This window comes from Dryas octopetala, chromosome 8, assembly GCF_963921425.1.
Source record: "Dryas octopetala chromosome 8, drDryOcto1.1, whole genome shotgun sequence".
Classification (NCBI taxonomy): Eukaryota; Viridiplantae; Streptophyta; class Magnoliopsida; order Rosales; family Rosaceae; genus Dryas; species Dryas octopetala.
The window spans coordinates 9571627-9592898 of NC_141373.1; the positions used below are offsets into that span (position 1 = coordinate 9571627).

The following is a 21272-nucleotide window of genomic DNA, read 5'->3' on the forward strand; positions in this document are numbered from 1 at the left end:
CCTTGTCGTACGTTTTTACTTACTTACGCAATGTTTCAAAGCATTACGTATCCATGTGGTTTGCTTTTCTTCCAAAGACCAGGGACTGGAGTCCAATCCAGTTTTGATTCTTAATGGGATGTCTGATGCATGTGTTGTATGATGGAGAGGCTTTGTAGCTTGCCAAATCTAAACTTCACCTCTACAACTTCACAAACACCAAAATCATTTCTCTAATTTCACTCCCAAACAAAACCCCTTGTAATCCAATCTCCAAAACCCACAACCCATTTCACAACTAAAAGACATGAAGCAATCACAGTCTGACATGCATTGATCGTCTACACAAGCTTTTGGGATTGAGTGAGGGAGTGGGATCATAATTGGGATTGACTGCAGGTGCATGGTGGCTTTTTTTGACCTGTGGGTTCTTCAATGGGGTTTGGGTTTTGTTTATTGGGTTCACTGATTCCCTTGTCATAATGATCATCCTATGGAGTTGCCCACTCGTATTTTTCTATTTCTTTTGGCGAGAATATTTTTCTATTTTCATATTCAAATATTGACAAAAACACTTTATTTGCACTTTCTAAAAATTGGGAAAATTTGTTCATTACAAACTATAGTAGTGATCGAGTCTAATTTCTTAAAAAAATTATTTGTTATTTTGAAACTTAATATTTTGCATTAGTATATGGTGTGCATTGAAAATGATGATGTGGTTTAACGGTTCTGCGCAAGCTTTTCTCTTAAACATAAATGATATTATTATTATTGTTAATATGGAATGAAGATCCCACACAAATTTTTCTTCTAAAAACTTCTTGCATTCCTTTGAAGAAGTGCAAATAACTTTGCTATTTTAAGAGTATTATTTGCACTGCTCCAAACAAGTGCAACAATACAATTAGAGAGATCCCACACACCTCTTTGAAAAGTGCAAATAACATTGCAACTATGGCAACGTTACCTGTACTCCTTTACAATTAGGGAGTGCAAAATCACCTAAAAAAAATGGCACTTGTATGCATGGAACCTGGTCTATTAGGCCAGAAAGCAAATTTCATGGTCAAATGACTCAAATTGCACAGTTTGTGTGACTGAAGTAATGGTACCAGTCCAACAGAGAAAGTATTTCTCTTTACTTGAATGGTGTGTACCAGTTAAAGTTGCAGGTAGTACAATTAAGTGTCTTCTTCATGTACAATATACAACACATTCACCCTGAGAGAGAGAGAGAGAGAGAGAGAGAGAGAGAGAGAGAGAGAGAGAGAGAGAGAGAGAGAGAGAGAGAGAGAGAGAGAGAGAGAGAGAGAGAGAGAGCATGATTGGCCCCCTCTCAGGCAAAGTTTGGTGGAGGCAGCATTCATTATGGTTGTTAATTTGACAACAAACTATTTGGCAATGTACGCACACAGATCACATTACTTAAGTTGAAATGCAAAAGCACATTTCCAGAAACACCCTCAAGTTACATAGAATATATATACAACAATGGAAGAGATCACCAATTTATAAATAATAATTATTTGAGTCATTCTTCTGCTTATGTTCTGTTTGTGAAACGATCTGTTTACCAGTGCCTTTGAGGCTTTGACAGTATCAAAATCCCTCTCTAGTCATCTAAAACAGACAAAAATGTTTTGGGATAGAAAAGTGCCTTCTTAAAGAAACACCGTAACAGATTTTTTCTTCAAAATACTTACAAACAAAGTACAATCAAACGTGTAATCACCAACAAATTATGCGTATAAGATAAATTCGAATATTCATATGTGGATAAAGATTTAGGTTTTAAGTTGAAAACTTTAATGTATGCTAAATCTTACTTAATTAAACCCAAAATGAGTTGAGGTAGAACCCTGCACCCCATTAGATCATGTAGTACTAGACTCTCCTCTATGCCACTAAGACATTTGGCAGCAACACGGCTTGTGATAATATTAAGGCATAAATTCAATTTAGACACATAACTATATATGCTATTTCAACAGGGTCCACGAACTTTCAAATATTTTAAATATACACTTGATTTATTATGTAAATTGAAAAATAAAATTTCGTCCATCAATTTATTGAGAGATCAGTTAAATGTCAGCTTGGCTTTGCTAACGGGGATTAATTGGCGACGTGGCACCAACTCAGCATACATTTCTCACCAAATGAGCAACACATGTCCACTTGACACGGGCCCACACACCCATCACCTCTTTCCCGCTCATCGAATGCTCTCCTGACCATTTAGTCTCCAAAAAATATCATGTTTCCCCCAAATTCGAATATAAATATCTCACTTGTGTTCAATGAGCGAGAAAGAGATGATGACTTTGTGGACCCGTGTTAGGGGTTAGGTGGACCTGTGTCGCTCATTTGGCGGGAAATGAGCGACACGAGTCCACCTAACCCCTAGCACGGGCCTACAAACTTTCACTCTCTCTATTATTATTAAATTGTGGGCCCGTGTCGCTCATTTGGCAGGAAATGTTTGCTGAGATAGCGCTACGTCGTCAAGTAATCCCGATCAGCAAAAGCCAAGCTGTACGTCATTTAACTGATCTCTCAACGAATCAATGGACAAAAATTCATTTTTCAATTTAGATAATAGATTGGGTGTATATTTGAAATATTTTAAAGTTCATGGACCCCGTTGAAATAGCTTATATAATTATGTGTCTAAATTGAATTTATGCCTAATATTAATTATGTCCCATGCATATTTGGTTATGGCTCTAGCCACAGTCTTAGCTCTCTCTCTCTCTCTCTGAATTAAAAGAGAGAATCATCCCCACAAAAAGGGAAAATATTTGGGTCACCCCTCTCCTCAAATTAACAATTTCGGTAATGTCGGCGCATGATCGGAACCGTTCACTTTTTATATCATCTATTATAGATCATCTCTGCAAAAAATCAAATCAATCGGAAATCGTTTGGTTATATAACTGTTGTCAATTAAGTAAAAAAAATTGATGGTTTTCAATTAAAGAGTGATTTTTTATATTTAATCAACAACAATTATATAATCAAACGATTTCCGATTGAGTTGATTTTTTGCATAAATGATTTATAATAGGTGATCTAAAAAGTGAACGGTTCCGATCATGCGCTGGCATTACCAAAATTATTATTTTGGGGGGAGGGGTGACCTTAGAGTACCCCAAAGGGATGACCCAAGTAGTGTCCCACAAAAAGAATCCAATGTGCTACCACCACCACCACCACCTTGGCATATTATTGACTCATCACACATCAGCACGTGACCAACATATATATAAGCAGATGGGTACTAATAGTATACGATGTGTGCTTTAATTCATGTGCTTAATTACAGAATCAAATCTTATAGGTACTAGTCCTTTGATGAGTGATGAAGTTATTGATGATCATTTAGATAATAATTACCTGGTTTCTCCATCAATCATGCAATTAACAGTGTCAGTACCTAGACTCTGTACTGTAGAAGGAGGAAGAACAAAAGCAAGTATATTTTTTGGCTCAACAAATAATGGTGGCATGATCATGTGCTCTAATTGCTAAAGAGAGTACTTGTTGTACTGTGGCTTCTCATGCTCCCTATATGTATATTAGTATATATAATATAGTTATGGAGTTATAATTATTCACAAGGTTCTGTATCCAATTCGAGTACTCCAAAACACCCACCAATTTCCTATGCTGTGTAGTGTGTACTGGTTGTCTTGTACATACCACGTGCCATGAACGTGAATAAAAGTTACTATTTTCAAAAGTAAATTGCCCTTTCAATACTTTTTAAATGCATCATGAAATCGAAGGAAATGGGTTCTCTGATGATCTATGTTTGCTTGATTGTTAATTTTGTTTGTGTATTGCAAAATTTGGTTTTGTAAGCTTAACATGAAACAAAAGTGAAACGCTAGGCTATCTAACCATGATGATAAGCATCTCTCAACTCATTCATATGTTTTTATCAAATAATTTGATATATTATATTGTTAGAGTTTTAATTATTGATTAGGATTACATTAATCGATTTAAATAGAATATGAATAACCTTTTCATATTGAATACATACCTTAGACTGGCTAGTCTGATCCATCAGATAGCTAGAGAGAGAGAGAGAGAGAGAGAGAGAACTTTTTTTTTTCTTTCCATTTTTAGTCTTCTTTAAAATAGATAAAATATTAATAAAATTGGTATAATGATATTGTGTGATGGATAATTAAATAGATTGGTACTTGGAAGGCAAATAGATTTTACCTTACTACATCAGGATAATACTACAGGCTGCCATCTGCATGACATTAATACCCCTAACATCATCAGCAAGGATTTGACATAGTTGCAAGACCTTGAACATTTATACCAGAAGTCAAAACAGAACATTGCAAACTAGTGAACATATATGCAATTTGATCAATCTAAACATGTGACAGGAAATGCCTTGAAACCAGTACTCTATATTCCATGGTTGACATTAATTTTGAAAATCACCCTTTTACAAAACCCTTCAGTTTCAGTGGGCTGTGTGTGTGTGGCACTGTAGCTCTCTCTCTCTAAGTATATATAGTATATATGGGAAGCAGGGTTTTACATAGACAGTACACTGCAAGAAAGAGGTGTACTCCATCTGGGTTGTAAGCATGTGACAAAGTAAGTATATATTATCCTGATGTCTTCCTTCAAGTGAGAATTAAAAGCTATCTGTAATTGATGAAAAGTGACTCAGACTCAGATCAATGAGAGTCAACAATCACTTTCACTTTCTCTCTGAACCTCTCTCTCTCTCTGAGTACTCTGCTGAAACCCCTCACATTCAAGTTGGGGGTGGGGGGCAAACTGCCATGAAATCTTGTTGAAAAGAATGTTAGGCCGTTGCCCCTTTTAAGGTTTTCTCATTTCTTTAATCAAATAAAAATGTACCTCTTTTAATTCCTAAGCTCAAAACAGAAACCCTCTAAGATAGGGATGACCCTGCACTAAGAGTATTGTGTGTCAATAGTTTTATCACAAAAAATTCATTTAACTTATAATATTGAGGCAATTGGTTTGGTGTTCTGAACTTGGGGTGAGTGATTAAAATTAAAAAAACACACAAAAGTTGAAGTCAAAATAAAGGATCAAAGCTGTAGTGAGAATATACACACTGCCCTACCAATATCTTTAAAGCCTAAAGTATTGGGAACTTTGTGCAGGGTGTTGCTGATTGAGGATCTCCTTTTCTTCCACTCACCACATATATAGTGAACAACTATGAATCATAATGTTCTTATGGAAATATGGGAAAGTTTGAGGACTGTAGAACCCAAATTCCCCAAAATCCATGTAAACTACTGGAATAATGTGAGGGGATGATAATTTTCATGCTACTGGCTACTGGCTAGTACTGCACTTGAATGTGGATTGTGGGTCTCACTGTAAGGACACTTATTAATGGGCTTAGCTGGACCCATATGCATTATCACATAATTAAAAGAAGGCAATAAGGGGACCATCCCTACTGCATCACAATTATACAGATAATGAACTGAAGTACAGCAAGATTTTTTATGCATGGATCTATTCGATCTCACTCATCCATAAGCTTCTTGCACTTCTTCTGTGAGTGCTTTAAAAGTGATAAATTATTAATTTTGGAGTGCATGAGGATAAACTATAAGTGCAATTAACACATTCCTTTTCTAAAATGCCAAATTGAACTACAAAATGATAGTTCACCTTGACATTTATCACATATTCAGTCAGCTTATTTTGCAGCAGACAATTAAGCAATAGCATCAATATTGTTAAGAAAATGTATATTTCAAGATACTAATAAATGTTGAATTTCATGAAAAGGATGATCATTTTCCAAAGTGCCAGGGTACCAACTAGTTCAAATCATGCATGAAATCATTTTATTTTTATGTTTGCATCATATTTGAGATAAAGTTTAATCATCAAGACAGTTGTACTGGATGTAACAAAATTATACCATTCTAAATTTACATGTGCTTTGATGGAAAAAAATAATAATAAATTGTTTGTTTGGTGTTGCACTCAATTAGCCAGACACATCTTATATTTTGTTCCAGTAAATTTTGTTTTCCATAATACTCTGCACATTACAAGAATCATTCTCGAGATTTCTGGGCCTGTCAATGGACAAAAACAGACAACAATGTGGAGCAGAAGATGAGTCCCATGTTATTGTTATTCACTCTAAAACTCCAAAAGAGAAAAGAGAAAATAAGAAAAAGACAGCCAAAAGAAAATGACCCAACTCTATAATTGCTTGTCCTTTGCTTTATACCCACTTGAGAATTGACATTCATTTTGATTATTATATGTGGAACAGAAACGGTAAGAAGGGAAAACAAAAAGAAAATGTGCATGGATATTCATAATAGTAACAATAATAAGAGAGTGAGAGTGGGAATAAGATTTGTAATATGATTATTCTTTTTCATTTCTTTCTCTAAATGTTATGTATTTCTCCAGTGTATGTCATGTTCGAATCAGATCATTTTGAGCTTGTGACGAGTCCCACTTATTTAGCCAACTAAATTGTTTAATTATTCATATCAAAATCAAATACATAATATTAATCCAATCCGTTTATTAACTTTAATTCGTTGATTTTCTACTAGGTTCTCGTCAAGTTCTAATTGGAGTGCAAATTTGTTCACCACCTCTAAAAGTGGTGATGCTCATCACTTTATTTATAGGGTGACATGTGTTCTCTAAACTAACTCTAGTTAACAATTTTAAATTAAAAAATTTTAATATAATAATGAGGTGAGAGAAAATCACTTTCTTCCAAAACTTACTTGCCTTTTTCAATTCTCATGCTCTCTCTCCCCTTTATTTTATTTTCCTGATTTTGCTTCTTGTTTTTTTGTTCTTCACTTTTATTTCTGTGTGCACTTTTTTCTTTACAGTGCACCTTTTTGTCACATTACCCTATTACACCTTTTTTTTTTTTTTTATTCACCCTGCACTATCTTTCATCATACATTTGAAAGAAATTTCCAGAACTTTTTATACTCATTATTCTAATTGAAGACCTCTTTTGATCATGTAACAATTGAAGACCTCATTTTTAATCTAAAACAATCGAAGACCTTATTTTTATACTTGTTATTCCAGAATTTATTTTAAGCTAATTGTTCATTCAAAATTATAACACAATAAATTGTTTTAGTCTGCTTTAAATTCTTAATTTTGAATGAAAAAACTACATGAGGTCTCCATAAGCTTCTTCCATGAAGCCCAATATATCATAATTTTACAAAACACATAATACTACCGACCCAAAAACATTGTTGTAGCAATGCAACACAACTATGCTAAAGTTAACATATCGGAAATTATGTGTAAAAAACATTTATAACTCTTCTCTTCAAACACTACATCAAGAGCCTGAAAAATTTAATTGACGAGATGATCCTTGAGTTGTTGGTTGAGTGCTTGTACTTGCCTATCAAATTTATGATCACTTATTTATTGATCAGTTAATCAAATTAATTAATTTTGGCAAAAAAAAAAATCAAATTAATTAATATTTGAAATAAACTAGTAGGGAACAAGGTAGACCACCAAACTTGTTTTTCTTGAAAAAGATGAAAGTTGAAAAGACATAGGATATCAAACAAGAAATAAAAGAAAAAATTTACTCAAATAAATAAATAAAGGGATTTTCTCAAGAAGGTAAATAAGTTTTGGAAGAAAGAGATTTTCTCTCAACTCATTATTATATCAGAATTTATTAATTCAAAATTGTTAACTAGAGTTAATTTAGAGAACACATGTCACCCTATAAATAAAGTAGTGAACATCACCACTTTTAAAAGTGGTGAGCAAATTTGCACTCTTCTAATTGCCACACATATTTATGATAAAAAAGAGATTTTTTTTTTCCTCTATACCCGAAGCAGATGCGCTGACCGGACTGTGCTACACAAGGAAATGCTAATGGAAAATTGGGAGAATTACACTTAAAATCATTGGTGAAGGGAGGTCATCCTATCTTAGGTCCTCTGCTCGTAGTCACCCAAAAGTATCCGCTTCAGTCTGGAGGCCGGAGTGGATAATTTTGTCATCATATAATTGTTTTCAAATGAGTCCATTCAACGATGTAAAAAATGTAAAATATTACAATGGGATAAAAGAATCAATTAAAAGAGATCCTCTGATTCCAATTAGGAATTCGAAGGAAAAGCTTACTTGGCTTCTTGTAGGACTACATTACAAGCATTAGATTGGTTGTGTAACTGAAAAAGGGTTATGGCCCTTTATCTTTAGTTCTTTGACCAGTAGATAAGTTGAGATGAAAAAGGCAACAAGGTTTTTTTTTTTTTTTGGGTCAATTAAGGCAACAAGTTCAAACCCAATATTTTCCATAGTTTCCTTCAAAATAAACCCACCTACAACTATATTTTACTTGAAAATTCTGGAAACAATCTGTTGGAGTTGTTTCCTCATGGATAATATTACGTCAGTGTTTTGGGCCCAATTATGACTGAGTCATTTGGACGAGCACCCGAATCCCATGACATGAAGGCCCAAAGCCTTTTTGAATCAAATTATAGACTCCCTAAAATTTCTCTATGCATAATTGGTCTGTAATAATGTTTTTTTCTCTTTTTAATTATTTTTTATTAATCGACAATTGTTTATGCATGAGATTTGAACTCAGAATCTCATCTGACAAAGAGAGACTGAATGTCATCTACTATATCAATGGTTATTGACTTTTCTCTTTTTGAAAGTTGTTGGTAACAATTATGGACAATTTTTTTTTTTTTTTTTCCAATTTTTCTTCTTCCTCAGCTATTTGAAAGGCAGACCACAGGTCACAAATAAATAAACGAAGCACTAACCACCTATGGCAATGATATGATATGAGAAGAGGAAGGTGTTGACAGTGATAAAGCTTTCCACTCTTTCATCTAACAACCAACGTCGATCTATGTTGAGCTTTGATCGAAGACCGTAAGGTATTTGGGGCCTTTGTTAGAATTGTAGATATGGTAATTTTTTCTCCGCATGAATACAAATATGATACAACCTGCTAAATAGGAATAATAAATCAGTCAGATTAGTGTTAAGCATATGAGAACACAATTGTAACGCGATAAACACGTGTATTTACGTTATATAAAGAAAATGAGTTTCTTTACTCATTTTAATAATTTGTATTATACTAGTCATTATATAATTATAGAATTAATTTTTATCGTATTTTTAGTATCATGATTAAATAAATTTTTGTTTTATAAGTAATTCATAAGTGGTAGTATTAATTTTAAAATAAAGAAAATTATGTTTACTTGTACCACATCTTTTTTATCACATGCTAGCTACTACATTTCTAATAGGCCGGGGTGAATGTAAATCACACCTTTATTAGAAATGCAGTAACAATTTGCTTGGTACTTATGAAAATGTTATCTGTTTAAAAAATAGGGTGTTTATTGTACTGTATATGGGCGAGCTAGCTAACACTTACCTAAGCAACATTAGATATTAGGTAAGCATTCTCCTATAAGTATGCAAGTGTGTTCACGCATAATATGTATCAAGAGAAAGAGGAACACATTTGAAATTAAGCACAGATATAATGGAGTAGAGCAAGTTCTTCACATGAATGGAGGAGTTGGGAAAACAAGTTATGCAAGCAACTCCTTGAAGGAAATTGGTTTAGTGATGTCACTCAATTTTTTCTTTATAAGAAGAGGTTACCAGTTCAAATTTAATGGGCAACAATAACAATTTTTGAAATAGACACTAAAAGAGGCCTTGATTGCTGCAAAAAATAGTAATTCTAGTTGTAATATATATACTTCATCGAAAATGCTTATTGCCCAAACTATTTTTTACCAACTTTTATTTCATAATTTACGTGGTATTAATTTATTCAATAGTGTTTATCTTAAAAGGTAAGTGTATAGCAAAACACAAAAACGAGTAAAACATAAAAGCCGCTAAAGTGGACGGTGGACCTCACTTAATAATTGAACGTTGAGGTGGACATCCGAATCAATAATAAAATCTAAAAGTCCATGGAGTTTCAAAAAAAAAAATGATCTTATTGAAGTAGGCAGGGGGTGGGAATAGATTGTAGTGAATTGTGGGAATAGATTGAATCTAATTAAAATCCTAGTTGTTTTTAAAACATTTCCAATAGAGGTGAATGTGGATCACACCTTTTAATTTAGAGATGTAGGACACCAATGTGCTTGTACTGTATATTGGCAAGCTAGCTAACTATTAGGTAAGCATTCTATTATAAATTATATGCAAGTGTGTTCAAGCACAATAGGTACCAATAGGAAGACTAAAAGAGGAGCACATTTGAAATTAAGCACAAAAATAATGGAGGTAGAGCAAGTTCTTCACATGAATGGAGGAGTTGGGAAAACAAGCTATGCAAGCAACTCCCTACTTCAAGTTAGTGATGCTTAATTCTCTCTTTAATCTCTTTCTTTTTTATTTTAATTACTTCTTAATTAAATTTCGATCTTAATGTGTTAAATAATGGTAATTTCTGTTTTTTGTTTCAGGGGGCTGTGATTTGAATGGTAAAGCCCATAGTAGATGCAAGCATAGAAGAGCTCTGCTGTAATCTATTCCCAGAGGAGTGTTTAAAAATTGCAGACTTGGGATGCTCTTCAGGACCCAACACCCTTTAATTTGGTGGTATCAAATATCATAGACAAAATCCACACCACATTTGAAAAGCTGAACCGGCCGGCCACCACCATCAGTCCAAGTGTTGTTGAATGATCTGCTCGGGAACGATTTCAACGCAGTGTTCAGGTCACTGCCGGACTTCTACAAGAAACTTGAAGCAAATGAGAAGAAGTTCGGGCCATGTTTCACTGCAGGAATGCCGGGTTCTTTCTTTGGCAGGCTCTTTCCACACAATTCTCTCCACTTTGTTCACTCCTCTTATGCTCTTATGTGGATCTCTGAGGTTGATCATAGTATTGCTTTTTCTAGTAGTGTACATGAATATTAGTACTTATGGCTCATTTGGTTTGAGAAAAATTTGTGCAGAATCCAAAAGGTTTAGTAACAAAATCAGGAGAGGTAAGTGTACGAATGATATTAGAATATTCAAGTAGTAACAAAATTATTTGTATCACATATTCTTTTTATTTTAAGACCACTTACGTTTATAAACCACATTACAGACTACATTTCACATAAAAGTATGAGAATCACAAAACAACTTTTAATTTAGAGAAGCTAAGCACATATAAACCAGTACGTACAACTGTACTCTATCTTGCAATTGGGGTTCTGTGCAGTTGGTGAGGCGGCATTCTCCTGCTCGAATCTCTACTCCAACAAATTTTCATTGCTTTTGTCTTTTTTTTTTTTTTTCACCATTGCAAATGTGATGGGCTGGGCCTAATAAATTTAAACTCAGGCCATTTTAAAAGTTAGGCGAGCCTAGTAGATATGAACTCAGGTCACTTTAAAAGTTAGGGTTAAATACAAAAATGGTCTACAAACTTTATAGTAAATCTCAATTTAGTCCATTAACTATAAAAAGTGTCAGTTTGGTCCACGAACTTTTCAAGTTATATCAAACCAGTACAAACGTTAATTTCTATCGAAAAAATTTAACGAAAAGTGATCATGTGCACATCAAGTGACCACATTTTCAGAGGTATTTCAGTCCGTTCATCATATTTTCATGTGAGATTAGTGATGACACATCCTGGGAACTTAACGGAGGGAGAGCAAGCAACGGTGGTTTTGGGTTAACCACATCTTTGTTCTTATTCTTGTTCGAACCTCTAGGACTAGAGGGAGGTGTCTGAGACATGATGATTGACAAAACAGAGAGAACACACACACAGACCAGCAAGTAGCCAAGCAATCACGAAGAGGGATGGGTCGGCTGAACTGCTACAGTAAGAGGCAAACAGAGAATCGGTGCAGCGGCAAACAGAGAATCGTTGCACCTACAAGCGGGCGGAGGTGCACTCAGGCAGGCGAGTCAGTGCGCACAGTCAGCCGGAGACTCGCACAAGTAGGCGGAGGCGCACCCAGGCGGACGATGTGCCCGCGCGGGCAAGCGGGTCGGCGTCGCTCACAGTCGCACAGTCAGGAGGAAGGCAGAGGTGGAGGCGCGCACAGTCGCCGGTGCACGAGGAAGGCAGAGGCGGAGGCGCGCACAGTCGCCGGCGCATGAGGAAGGCAGAGGTGGCGTTGGCGTCGCTGGTGCACAGACAGTCACAGGCTGTCGGCGTTGCTGCTGGTCGACTTGGAGCAGCAGAGGGGGGGTGTGCAGCGAGCGACGGTGGCAAGGGAGTTGTTCAGCAAACGAAGGTGACAGAGGGGTTGTGCAGTGGAAAGGAACAGTAGGATTTCTGAACAATAGAATTTTTCTGGAAAAAATTCTTCAAAAACCGGTAGGATAGAGAACCATGCTCTGATACCATGTACAGAGAAGGTTTTAGGATTTCAATATGATTTCTGCTTAATTGATTAAGACCACAAAGTGTGGTTTATATACTTGGGCCTATAACTAAAATACAGGAAGTAATAAATCACCTAACTAATTCTAATAATTACACAATAATCACGTGGGTTGACTCACACTAACAAATGACACCTTTTTAGAGATGTAGGACACCAACTATTAGGTAAGCTAGCCAACTATTAGGTAAGCATTCAATTATAAATATGCGAGTGTGTTCAAGCACAATAGGTACCAATAGGACGACTGAAAGAGGAGCACATTTGAAATTAAGCACGAAAATAATGGAGTTACAGCAAGTTCTTCACATGAATGGAGGAGTTGGGAAAACAAGCTATGCAAGCAATTCCCTACCACAAGTTAGTGAAAATTAATTCTCTGTTTAATTTCTCTCTTTCTTTTTTATGTTAATTACTTCTTAAATTTCGATCTTAATGTGTTAAATAATGGTAATTTCTGTTTTTTGTTTCAGAGGGCTGTGATTTCAATGGTGAAGCCCATAGTAGATGCAAGCATAGAAGAGCTCTGCTGTAATATATTCCCAGAGGAGTGTTTGAAAATTGCAGACTTGGGATGCTCTTCAGGACCCAACACCCTTTTGGTGGTATCAAATATCATAGACAAAATCCACACCACATTTGAAAAGCTGAACCGGCCACCATCATCAGTCCAAGTGTTCTTGAATGATCTGCCCGGGAACGATTTCAACGCAGTGTTCAGGTCACTGCCAGACTTCTACAAGAAACTTGAAGCAAATGAGAAGAAGTTCGGGCCATGTTTCATTGCAGGAATGCCGGGTTCTTTCTATGGCAGACTCTTTCCACACAATTCTCTCCACTTTGTTCACTCCACTTATGCTCTTATGTGGATCTCTGAGGTTGATAATATTGCTTTTTCTAGCTAACTCATGCCCTTGTTAATGTTGTTGATTGTGCTTTTCTCACTTTTTTATTATAGTAAACAAAAGTGGGTATGCTTTACCTAACAAGCTCAATCAACCGTTTTTCTAATTCCTAACTTTATTTGTCAGTTGACTTCTATAGTTCTATGATTTTCCGAAACTACCTCTGTGATGTCCTATATCTGATGGTTCCATCTTGTAGAAAATTGGTAAAACTATTTGTTGCTTTGATTCTCTACAATGAAGAATCTCAACGAGTTCATCCAAGCACCACTTTGAGGACGCATAGTTTTCGGAGAATATGATAATGGAAATTCTGGACTCTTGAATTGCTTTGGGAAGCGTCCTAGATATTTCTTCTCCTCTTGGAAGGTCAATATCTATGAAGGTTTTAATTCCTTTCTTATCCAAAGCATCGTAAAGATATCCCGTAAAGCCATAGCGGGTATCCTCACCTCGAAAACTTAGAAAAACATCGTATGTGCATGAATGTTTGACTTGGAGGGAAGCAGAAGAAGAGGAGGCTCCTTGATTGTTGATGGAAGCCATGTATAGTTTGTGTTCAAAGAGTTTGGAATATTGGTAGTGATTGCGTCAAATTAAGAGTTTTCATTGTTATATATGAAATTATGAAGGCTGCTTGTGCCTTCAGACTTTTCCTACTACCTACAATGTGAATGTGAGGAACTTTCGGTGCAACTCATGCAAGTCTTGTAAGATGATATTTTTTAATTAATTTGTTCTTCTTTTTCTCATATATATTGTTATCTCATGGAGGAACTTTCGGTGCAACTCTCTCTCCTCCAGTCCCCTATCTCTTGGTTTAATATTTTAAATTATGATAGGTTTGGTATTAATAACTTATTTCTATTAGAGGTGAAGGGATCAAAAATAGGCACAAATAGAGTAATTCTACAATTTTTTTAACTGAGCTATTCTAACAACTGCTTAAGTAAGTATTAATAACCTGACATTAATATTGTAATTAAGAAAACAAAAAATACCTCAAAGAGTTTATATACAAGTCTTATTTCCTCCAGAGTTTTTTGTCTTTATCTCAAAAGTCTTCTATTTTTGTTTTTTAGTGAAAAGTCAGAAGAAAGAACACATTACACATAGAAAATTACAAACTTAACCACCATATAATTAAGCTTTCTGTTACAAAACAATTTGCTGGAATTCAACAGCCATTCTCACCTAAAAAGTTAACATTCATATGCATTATTTCATTCCGATGTGCACAGCTCACTCGATCAAACTAAAACTTTGTAAGATATATATGATTTCGTTGTAAGATTCAGTTCTACATTTCACAACACATCATTTACCCAAATAATGGAGATTTTCATAAAATAATTCATTTGAATGAGCATTTATCAGCTCATTTGAAATTTTATATTTCTCTTAGGCATATTATAAAGTAGAATAGCCTGATTTCGTGGTATTTAGAAATTTAGATATTATAACGTAGCATTTATCAGCTCATTTCAAATAACAGACCCAGCCATATAATATATAAATGTTGTATTTAGAAATTGTTATGGGTTTTGGTCCCACTTGATTTCTACAGCCTACCATTATTTCTACATTTTATAACAAATCCATGAAGCATGATTGGTAGGTGGGTCTCTTGCTATATTTTCTACATTTCGTGGAAGCAGCGCACTTTGACTACTCTTTCCAGTGGGTGGTTAGTTGTTTTCAAAATATATAAAATTGTATTTGTGTTCTTTCTCTGATTCATTCTCCACCACCGGCATCTCCGTTGAGAAAAAGAGGGGAAAAAAAAAAGGAACGTACTACCCGGGCATTACACATAATAATAAGATGAAGGTAACATTTTTTGGTCAATCATAAAGACACGTACGAAATGCAAGATTTTTGTCTTTTATTTGAATAAAATTTCATTGAAAGTCCAAACCACAAATAAAGCCCAGTAACAACAACAATAGAGAAAGCCCATGAACCCAACCAAGGCAGGCCCAGGAAATTATAGAAGAATAGAAAGATTAGAAATAGGAGGTTGTTTATCATCACCATCCAGCAGGCAGCAGCTGCAACTAGGGCTGGGTCGGGTTGACCGAAAAACCGAGGCCAAGCCCGAAACCGGCCCAACCGATATCGAAAAAAACCGTACCGAAATAAAACTGTACCGGAAGTTCGGTTTGACTACCGAACCGGGAGGTTCGGACTCGGTCCCGGTTCCCATATCCTTAAACCGTCGGTAAACCGAATCGAACCGAATATACTTAACAAATCATTTACATAATTCATTTTTATACATTTCTAATACATTTTCTTATACATTTCTAATAAATAATCTATAATTTTATATAATACATTTCTATAATTTATATAAAACATATATAAATTTATAAACCCCTATAATTTTAATTTATATGTTTTTTAATATATATACATATATATAAACTAATTAAAAATACCCTAAATCATAATATTAATATATTATACTAAATTAGTGAATGGAGTCAAGGCCCAAAAATGGCCCAAAATGTGGCCCAAAACATGGCCCAACATGTGTTCGGTTTAGGCCCATGACCGAGCCGAGCCGACCGGATTCTTCGGTTGACCGGACATCGGTTTACCGGCTTTCCGGTCTCGGTCTCGGTTGCCATGGAGGCTTACCAGAGGAATTCGGTTTGGTCTTCGATTTAGGGGTTTCGGTTCGGTTACCGATCCGAACCCACACCTAGCTGCAACTCTTGAAGTCAACAAGGAATGGAATATATATACTTGAAATTCTAAAGTCAACTCTTGAAGTCAACTCTTGAAGCCACACATGAGCTGTCGACTCAAAAACCAAAATCACCGTGAGATTTGCATAAAGTCAATCCTGTGTTCTCCCAGCATTTGAAATTTTGAGGGATTTGCATAACGTACTACTTCACAGATGTCACCATGACGTGCAGTGAGTCTTCCACGCTCTAGTCAACAAGTCAATCCAACTTTTGAACCCAAAGCGACACCGTCCGAGTCCTCGTGCTTCTAATTCTCAAAGAACATATATAATTCATATATATATGTAGGGGTGGGCGCGGTGTGGTTCGACTCACTTTTCCTCCGAAACCGTGCGCCGCGCCAAACATTAATAGACGGTGCGGTTCAGTGCTTAAAACCGTAAAAGAAATAAAAAAACCAAACCATTCAAGGTGCGGTGCGGTGCGGTTCTCCACCGCGGTTCTGGGCCTAATGGGCTATTATTCAGATTGACACTTTTGGGCCTCACACTTGTTTTTTTAAACCTAAGCCCAATTATTTAATGATGCAAACTCATCCTAATTAACAAGTTTTGGCAACAAAAAAACAAATTTACAAGTTAATTCAATGAACTTAACCAAAAAGACTCACACATTATATATCTAGAAAATAAGTCATAGGGTTATATAAAATATATTTTAGGGTCTAAACCCTAAAATATAGCTAGGTTAATATTAATTTTAATATTTTATTAGGATTTAGGGTTTAGGGTCTAAAGTGTATAAAAATGTGTACAAAAAGTGTATAAAAAGTATATAAAAATGGTATAAATATATATAAAAACATATATAAAATGGTGTATATGTGTATAAAAATATTAAAAAATATATTTTTTGCAAGTATGCGGTGCGGTTCGGTTCGGTGCGGTTAAATAAGGTGTAGAACCAGAACCGGAACCGGAGAGAAGCGGTGCGGTTCGGTTTTTTTGGCGGTGTTGACTTTTTTTTACAACGCGGTTTTTTGCGACTTTTTGGTGGTGCGGTTCGGCCGGTTTTGGCGGTCCGCGGTTAAAATGCCCACCTCTATATATATGGTTTCACCTTCTGCTTAAAGATTATTGCTTGGGTTGTTTTGCCTTTACTTAGTTGGGCGATCCCTTTATGTGACTTTGACTTTTCTCCAACATTTTCCAAAATACATCTACCTTCAAACTTATGGCCAATTAAATTAAAAACAGTTTTAGCAATTGTTGTCTTGCCTATTCCAAGAGTTCCCCGTATCCCAACTATGCGACGATCATTTTCCCCAACACCTAAAAGTTTATTCATATCTTGTAGACGAGACTGTATTCCAATTGGGTACTTGGCCACCTCCAGGTTTGTGTAGTTTAGTAGTTGGACTGAGATCCATTCAACAATTTTGTTGATAAATTCAAATTCATACCTACAAGTTTAAAAGTCGTTTTCATTTGAAATTTTATGTGCCTCTTAAGGATATTATAAAGTAGAATATATAGTCTGATTTCGTGGTACTGTTCAAATGGGTATTAGGAGGAAGCTTTTGAAATTTAGAGTAAATTATAATTTAGTACCTTAATTTTACGTGTTGTTTCAATTTAGTACCTCAATTTTAAAAACTTGTAAAAAAATACCTCAACTTTCATTTTGTGTCAAAATAGTATCTCTATTAGTTTTTCTGTTAAATAAACCGTTATCTGCTGACGTGGCAGGAGTATTTTCGTCTTTTTTTTCACATTTAAAAAATAATAATATTTTTAAAAACTTTTTAATAAACAAAATTTTAAAATAATTAAAAAAATTTTTGCCACGTCAACAAATAACGGTTTATTTGACAGAAAAACTTTTAAATAATAATATTTTTAAAGAAATTTTTTTAATTATTTTAAAATTTTGTTTATTAAAAAGTTTTTAAAAATATTATTATTTTTTAAATGTGAAGAAAATGATGAAAATACCTCTGCTATGTCAGCAGATAACGGTTTATTTGACAGAAAAACTAACGGAGGTACTATTTTGACACAAAATGAAAATTGAGATACTTTTTTGTAAATTTTCAAAATTGGAATACTAAATTGAAACAACATATAAAATTGAAGTACTAAATTATAATTTCCTCTAAAATTTATTATAGCTAATGAAAAGTCTTCTTGTGTACAGAGAGTTACTTTGTACACGGGATGCAATTTCGTTCAAGTCTTTCACAACTCGCGAGTCTTTCCATTCAGATTCATATACTACAAGAACTATTTGCCGACAGACCCAGAATTTTTTTAAGCAAATAACAGACCCATCCATATAATATATACATGTTGTATTTAGAAATTTGTTATGGGTTTTGGTCCCACTTGATTTCTACTGCCTACCATTATTTCTACATTTTATAACGAATCCATGAAGCACGATTGGTAGGTGGGTCTCTTGCTATATTTTCTACATTTCGTGGAAGCAGTGCATTTTGACTACTCTTTCCAGTGGGTGGTTAGTTGTTTTCAAAATATATAAAAAACACTTTACATTTTCAATTTTTTAAAATAATTTCTAGAAGAAATTTTTCTAAGGCACCAACAGTTTGTGCTTTGATGAGATGACCAAGCCATGTCATTTGTATTTAATTATTTTTTTATTTAAGTTATCCACATTATTGTGAGTTAAATACCACATACTTGCATATATGAAATGTTCCAAGTCAATTTTTTTTTTTTTTGTAGTTGATGAACAGTCCAGTCAGAAGGACATAAAATTTGTCCTCTACACTCAAGTTAGGTCTCTCTCTTATATAAAAAAAAAAAAAAAAAAAGGCAATTCTCTCTCTTCAGCCCTAAAATCTCTGTAGGAGAAATTATTTTTTGTGATCCGAAGAGTTTTTCTGAAGTGCCTAATAAACCAGAAAATATAAAATTTTACTTGTGTTCTTTCTCTGATTCATTCTCCACCACCGGCATCTCCGTTGAGAAAAAGAGGGAAAAAAAAAAAAAAAAAAGGAATGTACTACCCGGGCATTACACATAATAATAAGATGAAAGTAACATTTTTTGGTCAATCATAAAGACACATACGAAACGTAAGGTTTTTGTCTTTTTTGACCAAAAAAAAAAAAGATTTTTGTCTTTTATCTGAATAAAATTTCATTGAAAGTCCAAACCATAAATAAAGCCCAGCAACAACAACAATAGAGAAAGCCCATGAACCCAACCAAGGCAGGCCCAGGAAATTGTAGAAGAATAGAAAGATTAGAAATAGGAGGTTGTTTATCATCACTATCCAGCAGGCAGCAGCTGCAACTCTTGAAGTCAACAAGGAATGCAATATATATACTTGAAATTTTAAAGTCAACTCTTGAAGCCACACATGAGCTGTCGACTCAAAAACCAAAATCACCGTGAGATTTGGATAAAGTCAATCCTGTGTTCTCCCAGCATTTGAAATTTTGAGGGATTTGCATAACTACTTCACAGATGTCACCATGACGTGCAGTGAGTCTTCCACGCTCTAGTCAACAAGTCAATCCAACTTTTGAACCCAAAACGACACCGTCCGAGTCCTCGTGCGTCTAATTCTCAAAGAACAGATGTAATTCATATATATATGGTTTCACTTTCTGCTTAAAGATTATTGCTTGGGTTGTTTTGCCTTTACTTATTTACACCATCATTTACAAATTTTTGTTGCTGATTGGCATGGGTTGGATTATTTACAGAGGTACTACTGATTAGAACAAAGAGCTTTTGTTAATAAATATGCATGTTAGTTGTTACTTTACCTCAACGTGCATGGCTTCGATCTTCTAGATTGTCATTTCTATAATTGGTTTGGGGAGATGGTAAGATTACGTACATACCCTGCATCAGCAATTAATTTCTTCTGCTAAATTCGAATTGAGTAATGTATTTATCCTTGGCAAGCAATGTGTTTGCTTTGGGTAGATACTAAAGTGAATTCAATCAAGACTGCCAACCCTGATTGGTGATCGAGGAAAGGTTTTGTGGTACACATCTAAAACAAATACCAGCATTTCTATCAAAATGATGAGAAACATAACAAGCTACCCTTCCATCACTGAAAAATACCAGTTTTTCATTTGGAGTGAACATGAACTTCCAAATCCTGCGCCTGAGACATGAGTCACATGACATATATATATATATATATATATATAAAGCTTCTGTATCACAGAATTTGTCTAATTTGATGAGGAATAAATCAAAAAATTAACTTGTACAAACTTGAGTTAAGACAATAAATAATGCTCTGAGAGACAACAAAATACACAAAGTATGGTCTGAGTTTATATTTTCTCAGATATCAGTTATGAACATTTTCAATATTTTCTGGTTTCTTTCTAAATTCCCAGTTTAAGTAAGTAAACAAGGTTTCCTTTCATTTTTTCACTAGTAATCTAAAGAAAGTAATTAAACAAGAATATTACTAGACTAAACCGACACACAGAAAGTGACAGAAGGCATGGATGGAGTCTCTGCCTCTGTATCCAGCTTCGACTTGAAGTCACGGTGTACACTCTGCCTCTTTCCAATGAAATAAAAAATCCCATCCTCAATGACATCCACTTGCACATGATTAGTGAAGCCCAGTAAGATATCCAATCAATGAAGGCAATTCTTTTATGCCACTGTCATTTAAAATACAAATAACCTAACAATTCCATCTTGTCCATAATTTTTGAAAAACTCTCAAGCATTTTGCAACCACTAAGACTAAATGTTTCGAGAGATTTCAAACAAACTCTTTTGGAAACATTTTGAGGTGATCGATAGCATCCATCAAGATCCAATGTAACAAGTCTTTCAAGGAATCCAAAAGAAGGATGAACCTCCACTAAACTTGTACAGTCATTTAGCAACAAGCTCGAACTCAATGTTTGAAAAATCTTGGTCATCATCTTTTAGTTTTTCTATCACATAGTCCTTTTTTTCACCGTTGAAGATACATGCAATGTTTAGGAAACCTTCCCTCACATCATCTTCCAATGAACTAGTAGCTATTTGATGTAGCTATCCGACGATCAATGCTTCAACTTTATGGAAATGAGAGCTTAAAAGTTCCAGAGCTAATGGAAGGCATTGAACGTTGCATATTACTCGTCTTGCAAGTTCAACATACTCGTCTAGAGGTTCATTAATTTCCTCCAAAGGCATGCCTGAAAGCTCAAGAGTATTCCTCCATTTGAAACCAACACCCCAACCTG

At 34.9% G+C, this 21272-nt stretch overlaps 2 pseudogenes across 1 annotated transcript in view; both read left to right on the top strand.

The window, feature by feature from the left end:
• The first annotated feature begins 10311 nt into the window (after window positions 1-10311).
• LOC147276995 (S-adenosyl-methionine 4-1-methyl-2-pyrrolidinyl-3-oxobutanic acid methyltransferase pseudogene) lies at window positions 10312-10957 on the top strand (annotated as a pseudogene).
• A 1717-nt stretch (window positions 10958-12674) lies between these two features.
• Window positions 12675-21272, top strand: part of LOC147276996 (S-adenosyl-methionine 4-1-methyl-2-pyrrolidinyl-3-oxobutanic acid methyltransferase-like) — a 37065-nt pseudogene continuing 28467 nt past the window's right edge. The window contains exons 1-2 of the transcript XR_015124095.1: window positions 12675-12789; window positions 12903-13307. The product of XR_015124095.1 is annotated as an S-adenosyl-methionine 4-1-methyl-2-pyrrolidinyl-3-oxobutanic acid methyltransferase-like (transcript). The remainder of the gene's footprint in view (window positions 12790-12902; window positions 13308-21272) is intronic.